General features: G+C 42.1%; 1 protein-coding gene across 2 annotated transcripts in view; it reads left to right on the top strand.

The window, feature by feature from the left end:
- Positions 1-2,787: 2,787 nt before the first annotated feature.
- Positions 2,788-13,240, top strand: part of LOC119818468 (DNA repair protein RAD51 homolog 2-like) — a 437,860-nt gene continuing 427,407 nt past the window's right edge. The window contains exon 1 of one of the 2 annotated variants that reach the window (XR_005286130.1): positions 2,788-2,806. The gene's annotated coding sequence lies outside the window, so the exon portion shown is untranslated. Of the gene's footprint in view, positions 2,807-2,837; positions 2,858-13,240 lie in introns of those variants that run through there. The other variant, XR_005286128.1, reaches the window with a different exon arrangement.

Below are 13,240 nucleotides of genomic sequence, written 5' to 3'. Positions count from 1 at the left end.
TTATACAACCGTCTTTATATGGCTGTGCATGCTCAATACACTCTGGTTGAGTTAATAAGCGAATCTGAAGTTATAGCATACCTTACATAAGATGGCTTTCATAGGATGCATTTTGAAAGGCTTAGTTTTGAGATATGTCAGAACAATGTGCCTTTAGCATCCCACATAACTGCTCATGTCTAGGCAGTTGCCTCAAAGTACAAGATATGGTTCGCTTTTAGAGCTACCCGGAAGAATGGTGCAGGGCTCATCCTGCAAATGCGTCTCGTTTTCGTTTCAATATGGATTCTGTTGCTTCCTCACGGATACAGTCTAGGTATGGTTTCCTTGTTTCTGAAATCATAGGGGCTGCTGACACTGGCTAGGGCTGCTAAAGTCCTCAGTACAAAGACAAGAGAAGCAAAAGATGGCGGAGAGGAGTTTCCTTGTAGCTGAACTCCACTATACCAGAAACCGGCGTCTGTGGATGAGGATGTGTTCATCCTCACCCTCAGGAGGCTGAGGAGGGAAGAGTGCTTGCTGCAAGTGCAAGACCAACTTGGGCTACAGAGAGAAACCCTGTCTAAACCAAGCCATACCATACCACAACCCCCAAAACACCTATTCATTGAATGCCAGCATTTTTATATTCAAGAATATATATTAGGAAATAAACACCATTTCAGACTTTTAATGCATGCTACTTTTCTAAAGAACAAATTTTGGAATCTTTACAGAGCAGAAATAACTAGTGATGATTTTTCTAGTTTCTTTTGAACCCTAGGCTGGCCTTGAACTTACCGTACTGGTTCTCCCAATTCTCCCTCCCAAGTGCTGTGATTACAGTTCTGTGCCATCATGCTCAGTTTGTGTGGTTCTGGGCATTGGAACCAGGGCCTCAATCATGCTTAGCAAAAACTAAGCCCCAGCCCCTAATGTAGTTTATTGAGATATAATTCACATGCCATATTGCTTCTATGAAGGGTGTCGTTCCATGGTCAGGATAATCACAGCTTGTGCAATTGTCACCGCTCTCTATTCCCAGAGTTTTCGTCACCCCCAGAAGAAGCCCCGGACCCAACAGCAATTACTCTCCATTTCTATCTACCCACTTAGCCTTTGCAAACAAGTTTTTGTCTCTATAGATTTGTCTATTCTGGAAATTTCACACACACACACACACACACACACACACAAAATGGAATCAGACATAATGTCTTTTGTGACTGGTTTCTTTTAGTAAACATAATGTTGATTTAAAATTTGTCTGTACTGTAGCATGCTATCAATACTTTATTCTTTCTCATTACAAAATATTATGCCATTGTATGAACAGACTTTGTTTTCTTTATCTTCTTATCAGCTGACTGGAATTTGTTTTGGGGGTATTCTGACTAATACAGTTGTAAGCATCCATGTTCAAGTTTTTGCATGGACACATGTTTTCATGTCCAGGAGTAGAGTTGCTGGGTTCAACATTTGAGGATCTGACAAACCATTTTCCAAAGTGGCTTTACCATTTACAGTACTGCCAGGACCAAATCGGTGTCCCATTTCTTCACATCTTCATAAGCACTTACTAGTGCCTAAAACAGTTGCAGCCATCTCTCATTAGTGGATATGAGGTAGTCATCTCACTGTGGTTTCTATTTGCATTTCCTAGTACCTGGTTACACTGGCAGTCACTGTGTGATTACTGGCCTTTTATATATCTTTTTTTAAGAATATGTTTTGAAATTTTATTTATAATTGGGTTATAAGTCCCTTATGAAATAATTGTCTTTCCGCTATCTGTCTTTTTGCTTTTTATTGACAGAAGTGTTTTTATGTTTATTTATTTATTTTGAGTCTCTCTCTCTCTCTCTCTCTCTCTCTCTCTCTCTCTCTCTCTCTCTCTCTCTCTCTCTGTGTGTGTGTGTGAGCGCTCATGCAAATGTGTGCAAGTACCCACCCATACCATGTATACAATGGAGGCCACAGCACCACTTTTCATAGTGAATTCTCTCCTTCTACTATATGGGTAGCAGGGTTTGACCTCAGGTTACCAGTCTCGGCAGCAGCCCCTTCCTACTGAACCATCTCACTAGAACTACTTTCTTTAACTTTCTAAAAAAGTTCTTCTTTGACAGTTCTGCACATTTATAATGCAATTTGATCATGTTCACCCCAGTCTCCTCTTGTCTCACCCACTCTCACTGAACCTGTCTTCTTACTTTCTTGCTAGTATTATTTGAAGCAGAAATGTCCATATTCATATGGATATAGTATATGTTTATTGACATAAGTTTTGTATTATTGGATTGTCACAGAGAGGTAACAGTTGTCTGTATTGAGACAGTGTGCCCTTGTGTAGGATAAGGAGACATTGGGGCTGGAGGGATGGCTCAGTGGTTAATAGCACTAGCTGCTCTTCCAGAGGTCTTGAGTTCAATTCCCAGTACCCACATGATGGCTCACAACCATCTGTAGTGAGATCTGGTGCCCTCTGCTGGCGTGCAGGCACACATGCAGACAGAACACTGTATACATAATAAATAAATAAATCTTAAAAAAAGAAACAATTATACGGAGACAAATGAATGGAAACTACTAGGTGAAACAGCGGCCTCTAGCACATAACACACCTAAACGCTAGGGATCAGGGCAGGAAAAAGGATGGCTGTTTTCTCCTTTTGTGGCACAGCAAGAGATACTGTTAGCGATGTCTCTAAAAAGTGAAACCATTATGAAGGACACGCTAGCTCAAGCAGGAACGATGAGTCGGCATCCTCAGAGGTTTCCCTCTCGAGTGGTGGTGGTAGCTGCTGCTGGCATTCTTTTCCTTTAGGTACAGAAGAGTAACGGACTGTGACTCAGATTCATATTTCAATGGACTGGGGTAGGTGGGAAAGAATGGACTATGTCTTTGGCATGGTATGAGTGGAGACGTCTCCCCATTGCTGTTTGAGAGCTGCATGGCATTGGGGAGTGTGGGTTGCCGAGACAGCTGTGATCACTCGTCTTCCCACTGGCCAGTACTTCAGTACTGCAGGCAGTGATTTTTGTCCCCTCACCACACCTTCAGCCTGAAATCAAACACAGTGGCAATGTGAGTACGGATCACGGCCGGCTAGTTAGAGGCACGATGAGTGTGGCGTTCTCTCTTTTGCCTTAGCAGTTTGGACGTTAACAGACCTTAGACAAAGTGGCTCCTCTCCTCAAGGTTTCCCCTTGAACTGCCTGTTAGATGGTCAGTGTGGACTATGGACTCTGGCTTTTCAGTTGCTATGGGAGAAGATACCGGTTGTGTGCAGTAGCCTGTTGAGTGCTGCAGTTCTTTACAGTACACATATTTTCAATCCTTCAGTAGGTGTGGGGGTGCGCCTGTAACCTCAGCTACTCCAGAGGCTGAGGCAGGAGGATTGTGAATTCAAGACTGGCCCGGGCTACATAACAAGACCTTGCCTCAAAATAAGATAAAAGAGAAGGAGGGAAGAAGGGGGGTGGAAAGAAGTAATGGAGGAAGAGAGGTGTCTCGTGACCTGCTTAAATCTTCAGCCGCTTTCTCTGACTCTATTCCAGACCCAGAATGTACCTTAGATGGAGCTTGTAGTCGTGTGCTTTGAGCACAATGAGGGGTGGGTTGGATAGGGTTCCACACTGGTGATGATTTTTGGGAGGGGATCATCATACAGCCGTATTTAGAGTCTGGAATGGCATTAACTGTCACTTTTGCTCCTTTGAGAAATGTTGAGAACGTTTCATAGGGTTGACATAATTGAGGGTGTAGGCTTCCTTTAGAACACAGCCCCCAAGAGACTGTCCAGGACAGGGCGTAAAGATGCTAAGAGGACATGAAGCTCTGCTGCCACGTCGCATGGCTGTCTGTCTTTTCCAGTTTTATAGTTTGTTTTGTAGACGATGCTCTTCTTCAGGAGGAGACATTTTATTTATTTACTTACTTCTGGGTCACATGTCCTGTTGGCACCTGTGGTTCAGATCCAGTTAAACAAACTTCCATGTGTGATCGTGTGCTTGCCCAGACTAAAGGTCAGCTGTGTGTCACTAAGGAAATGTCTGCTTTTTATCTAGGGTGTGATGAGATGACCATCGCGTTGATTGCAGTCTAGGAAGATAACTGGTCAACAAGGGTCTGGGGTAGGAAGGGGTGTGCTAGATAAGGAAGACAGTTACCAAAGGATCAGTATTTGTTGTTGATCAACTCCTCCGACCGTGAAGCACATAAGGCTTTTCGGCTGAGATTAGCTGAGAAACACTGACTTCATACTCTGTCAGTTACAGTGCATGCAGAGCTCAGTTAGCTCCTTGTCCCCAGGGACGTAGACCTGCCGAGAGACAGTATAGTCCTTGAAAACCATGCTGAGCTCAAGGCTTTGCTTATGTGCTCTTTCCTGTCCAATCCCCTTTCCAGTGTGAAATGCACACGAGGGGTAGCATGCAAGGAATGACAGCAAACCTATTTTAGGCACATATCTGTACCCAACATGCGTTACGTGTCACATTGCCCTGGGATATAAGCTTCAGAAAGGGAAGGCACCCATGTGTGTGTCTGTAGTGTAGCTCCCTGTACAAGGTACAGGGTAGCAGACCCAAGACTGACAATGTAAGAGGAATACTAAATTTCTTAAAAGAAATCCCAATAGCTGTGGCCCCGAACAATTTTTTAAAAAGAGACAAAAATGAAATATATGCATAATTCAGAATATTGATGCCATTGGGAGGCCACCCTGTGGGGAGACAGCCTTTGCTGCTGCGTCGTGTCTTCAGCTGGAGCCACCGCAGCTCAATAGACTGAGCCGAGTAAGCAGCATTCCCTTCTGATATTCTGTTCACTGAGAGTATGAGACCAGAATCCCATGAGGTCAGTTGCTTGGTGACTATGCTGTCATGTGACTGCTCCCAGCAGTGTTTCCCCTTTCAAGATCTATTCTAGCTAGGACCCTGTCAGAAACTTCATGGACCGTCACACCATCCCATCAGGGATTAGGGCTTCAAGAGATAGATTTAGAGAGAGATGTAAACATTTAGTCCACAGCAGATGACCAGACTGGAAACTCCCCCCCAGCCCCTGCCCTCCTTCACGTTGCTGAGAACTGAACCCAAGGTCCTGGCCATGCCAGGCAAGTGTTCTGCTACCAAGTGACATTCCTAGCTTTTCAGACTGGAAAGATGCTAGTTAAAAATGCTAGGCAGGTTCATAGGCATGTATTCTAATAGCTATGCTTCATAACCTACACCGAGGATGTGTATGTATATGTATTCTTTTGCTTTTATCAAATGTTCACTTTTTTTTTAAAAAAAAAAAGTCATAATATTTTTGGTAGTTAAGCATTTTCCCATCTGAGTTTTTCCAGGGCTTTTGCTTATATAAACTTGCAGGAGAAAGCATTGCAGACACCGACTTAGCCAAACTCATCTCCTTCCTCCCACTTTCTACAGCCATTCGCTTTTTATGGTAACTTTCCTGAAGCAAAGTTATAGTCTACCAGGGAGAGATTTTAATGGAAACTTACATGTGGGAAGTAGAGAGAGACAAAAGAAAGGAAAGTTGCGCCTCTCGCTTTCATCTTGGAAACACACCAAGAGTGATGGAGAAACTGTCACATGGCCTGTGTCCTGTGTCTCTGCCCCCAGGTTTCCATGTACTCTCCTTGGACCCAGCTTCCAGGTCAGAAACTTTCTGTCTGGGATCACTGGCCAGACATTTAAGTATTCATTACCTCAGTGAGTGCCTGTGGATCTGTGTTTAATGATGTTTGCGCTTTGCTTACTTGGGACTTTTGAAATCTTTGCCGGGTTTCCCTATTGAAAGGCAGTTTTAGAATTAAGGGTCATCAGTGGGGTGGGGGGAGGAACCAAACAGAAAAGCACTGTTCCCCTTTCATCTGTGTCCCATATTGTACAAATGTTCCCTGAAAATAGCAACAGTTTTCTGGGAAAGGTCCCGACAGAGGCTGTTCTCACCCTTTACCCCTGCTCTCCGATTCATGTTTCCTTCTTCCAGTGTGGTCATGTGCTTGCCCAAGCCTGGCTCATGAACCGTGTAGGATATTCGTGGGGTTTTGTTTTTGAAGCCATACACTGTGCACATGATGCAGTATTTAATTTGGAACGAGCTCCGAGTTTAGTCACACGTGCTTCTTGTGGTGTTTATCTTGGAGTCCGCAAGTAGGAGGAAAGTATTTTTGCATTTATACATCTGGACACTGTTCATGGTCTTTCTGTGACTTGGGAATTGTGTGTGGGGCAAAATCCAAGGACCAGTATTAAAATAACATGGAGTTATAATGAGATCTGAGTGAGGCCCCTTGAGAGCACCCTTCTGATCCCAGCAGAGTTTGACTTTTGAGGTGGTGAACTTTTTCAGCTGTGTGGTTCACTGGTGGCCCGAGTAGACGGGTGGGATTGGAAGTTACCTGACACTCCCATGCAGTACCTGTGCTGCCAGACATGAAGTCTGCAAGTCTTTGGCAAATTTGGCTCTTTAAAGAAAAGATTTTAACTTGATTTTGTATGGAGCAAGATAGGCCAAGTGAATTCTGCTCAACTGCTGCTTAGTCTGCTGTTCACTGTGTCCTATGAGACCTTTTTGGGTCTCTTCAGTGCTTATTCCACCCTGCCTCAGTTCATGCATCTAGAACTGCGATGATCCCGAGACGTCTCAGGCTGTGTGAGGTTGAGGGTGATGGTGTCTGCTGACCTTATCCTTTCATGATCTCAAATGAAAAAATTTATTTAAAATGGGATAAATATGATGTAGTACAGTACTGCCTTCTTTTGGCTAGGGGGTCTATTAGAATGGAGGAGGGGCGTTTAGAATGTTGCTGCTCTCTGAGTGAGCCTGCGCAAGGACAGTGCTGCTCTTTTGGCTTCGGCCTAGTTTTCTTTAATGCCTCATCTGTAATGCAACTGCAGAAGCAAGTTGGGAAAGCAGGATAAAGCTTCAACCGAATTTGCACTTGAATAAAGAGCAGTTGTTGTTTCTGTGTTGTTCATAGTGCAGACATTTGGGTGAAGAGCTGTTTGGATTTTGACTTTCAATGTCAGGGCTGTTTGCTTCTCCTTTCACTGCAGCAGAGAGAAGAGAATCTAATAAAGTCAGTGGACCTACTGGTTAGAATTCATACAGAGTTTTCAAGTGTGTTTACTAGTAGTCTCTCATACAACTATAAAAAAAATAAATAATTGGACAGAAAAGGTCAAAATTGTGTTAAAGTTTGAGAATCAGACAAGTTCATGGCGGTTTGAGTGATTGGGTAGATTGCTCATCTGGGAGCTGTTTCTTTTTGCTGCTTTTGGGGTCTTTCCTTTGGGATTTTCCCCCTCCTTTACTTTTGTAATGTATTTCGCAACTTTCAGTTAAAAAATAGCCATCAAAATTTAAGCGTTAACAGATAAACACATTGCGGTTCTACGGTGGGAATCACTAGGTAGAAGAGAATGGCCTGGTTTCATTCGAAGAGAGAGGTTCGCGGTAGGAACTCCAAGAGTTGACACCCGGATCATGCTTGCTTGGAGTGTTAATGAGTCCCAGAGGAAATGGTGAAATCTGCTGATGACACCAAATTGTTTTGCTTGATCCTAATAGAGGTTTCTGGGAAGTTGCTTTGTAGTACTGGAATTAGTGGAATTGGGCAATATGGGCAGACACGCTGAACTGAAGTGGAGGTTATGTGAAGTAGCAGGAGTACACCAGGGGCGTTTCAGAGCCTCTGTCCTCCCCGAGGAAGACTGGAGGCTCCAGAATGTGAAGACTAGGACAAAGGACGTTTCCATGGGAAACAAAAGCTGTTATGGTGGCAGTTAGAAGCTACAGTGACGCAAAAATATGGCACCTGAGTATCTTTTGGGAGGCCAGTTGTGATATCCACAAGTGGGTGTTATTTCAACCAAAACAACCGTGGGATATTATATACTTATTTTATATATGTCTTTTTAATGGGTGGGTCCCTTCATATATCATTTTAATTATTTTCTGTGGTTTGTAGGTCAGTTTTGATTTTCAAATAGTCAGTTGTCATTTAGAATCTGAGTAAGCTATAATAGACTTAAAATGTAAATGAAATATAAAGTAATAAAGGGGATTATTTACTTCCTGGACTGATTCTGAAGGAAATTACCATGAGATATTGCAAGGATATTTGTGTAATAGTAGTAGAATACGTTCTTAATTGATACAGTTCACAAACGACTCATTTAAATATGTAAATAATAGACATGTTAGCATACCCACTTCATTATATTAAAGACTCAGTTCATGGGATTGAATCAGCACATTATGCATGTCAAGAGCACGATACCACTGAGCCCAGCCCCAGCTCCACACAATCACACCCTCCACAGTCTACTTCTCTGTCTTCAATCATCATTCCTAGAGCATTGTGTTGTACAGTACCTAGAGAGTTCCTTAGTACATTGTGATTTCTGTCTATAGTCTCTGCCTAGAAATCACTTAAAATGAGAAAATCAGGAAAGTCTCTACCCAAAAGTAGAGAAAATCCTTTCATGAGCAGTATCTTTCTGAATAGCCCAAGGGACCCACCATTACCACCACAAAAAAAAAAAAAAAAAAACCCTCCATGTTTCGAAATGCAAGGCCTCAGCCTGGTTGCATCAGAATCACTGGAGGCCACTTGTTCAAAACAAAGATTTCATATTGTAGGGCTGATGATTTAGCAGTGGAACTCTTGCCTAGCTTGGACCATGTCGCCGTTGATGTCAGTACTACAAAACGGAAAACAAACAGAAAGACAAAAATGACTTCAGTTCCAGTTTTGACACACCGAATTGAACCTCCAGAGTAGGACCCTGTATTTTAGTATGTGTTCAGCATAAAACAACACTTTCTAAAAATAGATATATACTACACTCCTACCTCAAACCAAAGAAATTGGAAAATAGAATGGTGCTAGAATGTGTTAAAATAAATAATCATGTTGTAGAGTTTGTTCTCTGAAATTCTAGTGACCCAAGTGTAATTAGTAATGATTTTGAATCCTCTGATAGCAACAGAAATACTGGTATTGTGGTCAAAAAATTCACTGAGGCCGTAATGTCTGGTCACTTCCTGGTTATGTGACTTCAACAAAATATTTATTAACTCCTCAGAAGTTCATTTTCTTTTTCTGTAAAACAGATATTTTGGACTCGATCCCCAAACCTGCAAAGGCAAACAAACACAACACACAAAATCATTGTTCCTTCTGTTCCCCCAGCACACAAAGAAGCTCTCTGGTTCCCACTGTGACGCTTTACTCTGTGGTCAGTCCTGTTTGCTACGCAGGTGAAAAGAAAATCCCAAGAATATTATACAAGAGTATCTGCTGGGGAAGATGGGCCTCTTGGCTTCTTTGGGACAAGACTTCAGGTGACATTCCAGATGGCATGTGCTTTCCCCTTCTGCAGCACTCTGATGGAGCGGATGCAGCAGGGCAGACACGGTAGATGGCGCTCTAGACTTATTTTTAAAAGAAACTAGTGTGCCTCTGAGAAGCATCTTGCTTTTGGGTAGAACTAGAGACCAGCTTCAGCGAAGATAAATCTCTCTGTTGCTTTATTTGTGCTTTGTCACTTGGAAATGATCACTTGTGCTTTGAACTATAAAAATACAAAGGAGTTATTTTCTTTCAAAACATTTTCTTATTTATGAGGGTTACCCCTAATTGTCTTTGTATTTTAATATTTCTATTCCTTCCTAGATGTTTTGGACTTTTTTTGTTATCTAATAAAAATGTGATTATGAAGTTAATGTGAATAACTTCAATTATAATTAGTCGTATTTTTTTTTAAAAAGTCACATTAAATACCCGTTTAAACAGTATATATTACATTAAGGATAATTTAGTTTTATTATATGTATAGGTATTTTGCCTGCTTCTATGTCTGTGCATTGCGTGCGTGCTTGGTGTCCGTGGAGGCCAGAGGAGGGCGCCAGATTCCTTGGAACTGGAGTTACAGCTACCTGAGCAGCCCTGTGGATCTGGGAATCAAATCTTGGGTCCTCTAGAAGAGCTTTATGCAGTTGGTCTTGTTTAATCTTTGTAATAACTCTGAGAACTGTTATCCCCATTTCTAGATAAATTGTCTTGGACATGCTCAGGGAATTGCTAAATTCTCATACTTAGTGCTTGTACTGTAGCTGCTGTAGGAGTTTTGTCTGCATTGAAGTTACAGTTTTGAGCACATCTTACTATGTGACAGGCATGCTGTATGCTAGGCATACAACAGGAACCAAAACTAATGTGGGTGCAACCATTATGGGCCTTACAGTTATTAAATGCTTAACAGAGTTCCTTTGAAACCCGATGCCTGGAGAGTGGGTAAAATAAACAACAAGAGATGGATTAAGAAAGGGATTTGACTGGCTGTGCCGTCATGAGGACCTTAATGAGATCTCCAGAACCCACATGCAAAAGCTGGGTGTAGTGGCTTGTGATCATACTCTCAGCTCTGGGAAGATGGAGATATGGGGGTCCACAGAGCTTGCTGGCCAGCTAGCCCAGCCAAATATACTAGATCTAGGCCAAATGAGAGACCCTGTCTCAAAAAATGAAGTGGATGGCACGTGAGGAACATCTGAGATTGATCTCTACACACTTGTATACACACATGCGTGTATACTCACACGCACATATGCAACACACACACACACACACACAGAGTGGGAGGCAGGGAGAGAACACAGATACGTTTTAGTCTCTGGTTATTGAGTAGGTCAGGGAGCTGCATGTTCTTCAAAGAGAAAGACAGAATCATACCTACCTCGGATATATTACTATACTAATATTTATGCGGATATACTTTTTTTCCAAGGGAAGATCAGGACCGTCTTCCTTCTTCAACTCTGACAGTTGCGCTATAAAATCAGGGGCTGGGGAGGTTGCTCAGTGGAATGTACTCTCTGTGCAAGCATTAAGACTCAAGTTCCTATCCCCAGACCCCATGTAAAATCTGGACACTGTGGTGTGCTCCTATAATCCCAGTGCTGGGAGGCAGAGACAGGAGGATCCTGGGAGTTTGCTGGCCAGCCAGCCTAGTCAAAATGGTGAACTTCAAGTTTAGAGAGAGACTTTGCCTCAAAAGTGAGGTGGCATGGCTGAGGAAAGACATCCCAAAGTTAACCTCTGGCTTCCTACAGGCATCTGCCTAGGCCAGCAGCCTGCATACACACCGTCTATATGGGTACAAAATAATAATTTAAAAATTAGTAAATCAATATTGAGAAAGAATATAAGGTAAAACTGTCTTCTAGATAAGAAGGAGGAAGAATAAGTAGAATTAAATATACTAGAACATCTAAACTTCCTGCTGATTAAATAACATTATTTAAAGCAAGGTATTGGTAGTGGAAATATGCAAGATTGATTTTTTGCAATCTAAATCAGAGATATGTTTAGATTGTTCTCTAGTGCTATTTAATGAGACTTGGTATCCAGCCAACCTAGGGGTACCCCACATTGGCATGGACCCCTTTCTTTGATTCTTGGGCATTTGACATATTTCTTTCTATTGGCTTTTCTCGAATAAGTGTGAACTTATTTTTATATGATTCCAGGATTTCTTGATATTGAAGGAAACACGACTGGTGAGAAAATGTTGATGTCCTTCGATTGTGCTTTAGATCTCCTGGAATTATGGAAATTGTTAGGTGTCTAGGAGCATGTTGTGGGAAGGGAATCTGTAGCTTCATGAAGTTTTTCGTGACGTTGACTAACCTTAAAAGGTTGAGAGTTGTAATTGTGACTTTACCAAAGGGTCTTCATGATCCACTGCTTTAGGCTTGTCTCTTCCCAATTAGGCATTGTTGAGAGGGAAGGGCTGTATTTAAAGACGAAAGTCATGAGGTTCTGAATCATGTGGGGTGTGAAAGTGTGTGTTTAACTGTGGAGTTGGGGACCCTCCAGTCTCAGGGTGGCCTGTTTTTAAGTGACGACTGATTTGAGTCAGATGAATGGTTTTTTTTTTTTTTGGAAATTAAATAGAAGAAGGGGAATAGTAGGGAAATAAACATCTGGAAAACTTAATTTCTAAATCTTAAATTTGCATCACATTAAAACAGTGGGTGAAGGCACTTGATGCCAAGCCTGACTTCCTGAGTTTGTTATTCAGAACCCAAGTGTTGGAAAGAGAGAACCAATTGTCACAAGCTGTCCTCAGGTCTCTAGGATAGTTACAATTTAAATCTGAAGTTGCATTATCTCTGATTAAGTAGTTAACACTGGCCCTAGACAAAAGAGTCAAGAAGCAAAGTTAGACTTCATTAGTTGGTCTCTTCAAGTTCCTTATTTTGATAGAATTTGTTTTGTTTTGTTTTTCAAGACAGGGTGTCTCTGTGTAGCCCTGGCTGCTCCTGAACTCTCTTTGTATGCCAGGTTGGTCTCGAACTTGCAGAGTTCTGCCTGCCTCTGCCTCTCTAGTGCTGGGATCAAAGGCGTGCGCCACCACCAGCTGGCATTAATATATTTTTGATCAGTGGTCTGTTCTGGGAGGATAGCTTGAGTTCAGGAGTTGAAGACCAGCATGGATGATGTGGCAAGAGCCGATCCCATACAAACAAACCCAGTGATATCTTAATACTAGCCCTGTCATACATAGCAATAGTATCCACCAGATAGGGTTTTGTTGAGGAGCAGGTGAGATAACAGCTGAATATTGTAAGTAACTGTAAATAGTGCAACATCAGGAGCTTATTGCTTTCTAAGTAGTTAGTGCTGCTGTCGTCATCATTATCAATAGCATCCACATTGTATATTACCATGACTGAATGTATAGTGTTAAGCATCAATAATAAAAACCATCCACAGGTGTAGAGGGGGTGAAAGGTCAATCTGATGAGCCTCTTATGAAAGGGATTCTGAAAGACTTTCTTTTTTATTTTAATTTTTTAAGTTTTCTTTGTTGTGTATGCGTGTTTTGCCTGTATGTGTATATATGTGTACCATATGACTGTAGTGCCCACAGAGACCAGAAGGGGGCATCGGGACGGGGGTTAAAGATGCTTGTGAACTGCCATTTGGGTTCTGGGAATCAAATTTGAGTCTATTTATTTATTTATTGTGTATACAATATTCTGTCTGTGTGTATGCCTGCAGGCCAGAAGAGGACACCAGACCCTATTATAGATGGTTGTGAGCCACCATGTGGTTGCTGGGAATTGAACTCAGGACCTTTGGAATAGGAGGCAATGCTCTTAACCTCTGAGCCATCTCTCCAGCCCCCAAATTTGAGTCTTTTATCAGAGCAACCAGTGCTCTTAACATAG

The sequence above is a fragment of the Arvicola amphibius genome, chromosome 7 (assembly GCF_903992535.2).
Source record: "Arvicola amphibius chromosome 7, mArvAmp1.2, whole genome shotgun sequence".
NCBI lineage: Eukaryota > Metazoa > Chordata > Mammalia > Rodentia > Cricetidae > Arvicola > Arvicola amphibius.
Note: the sequence above shows the minus strand (reverse complement) of the source record. Positions and strands in the feature narration are given on the sequence as shown.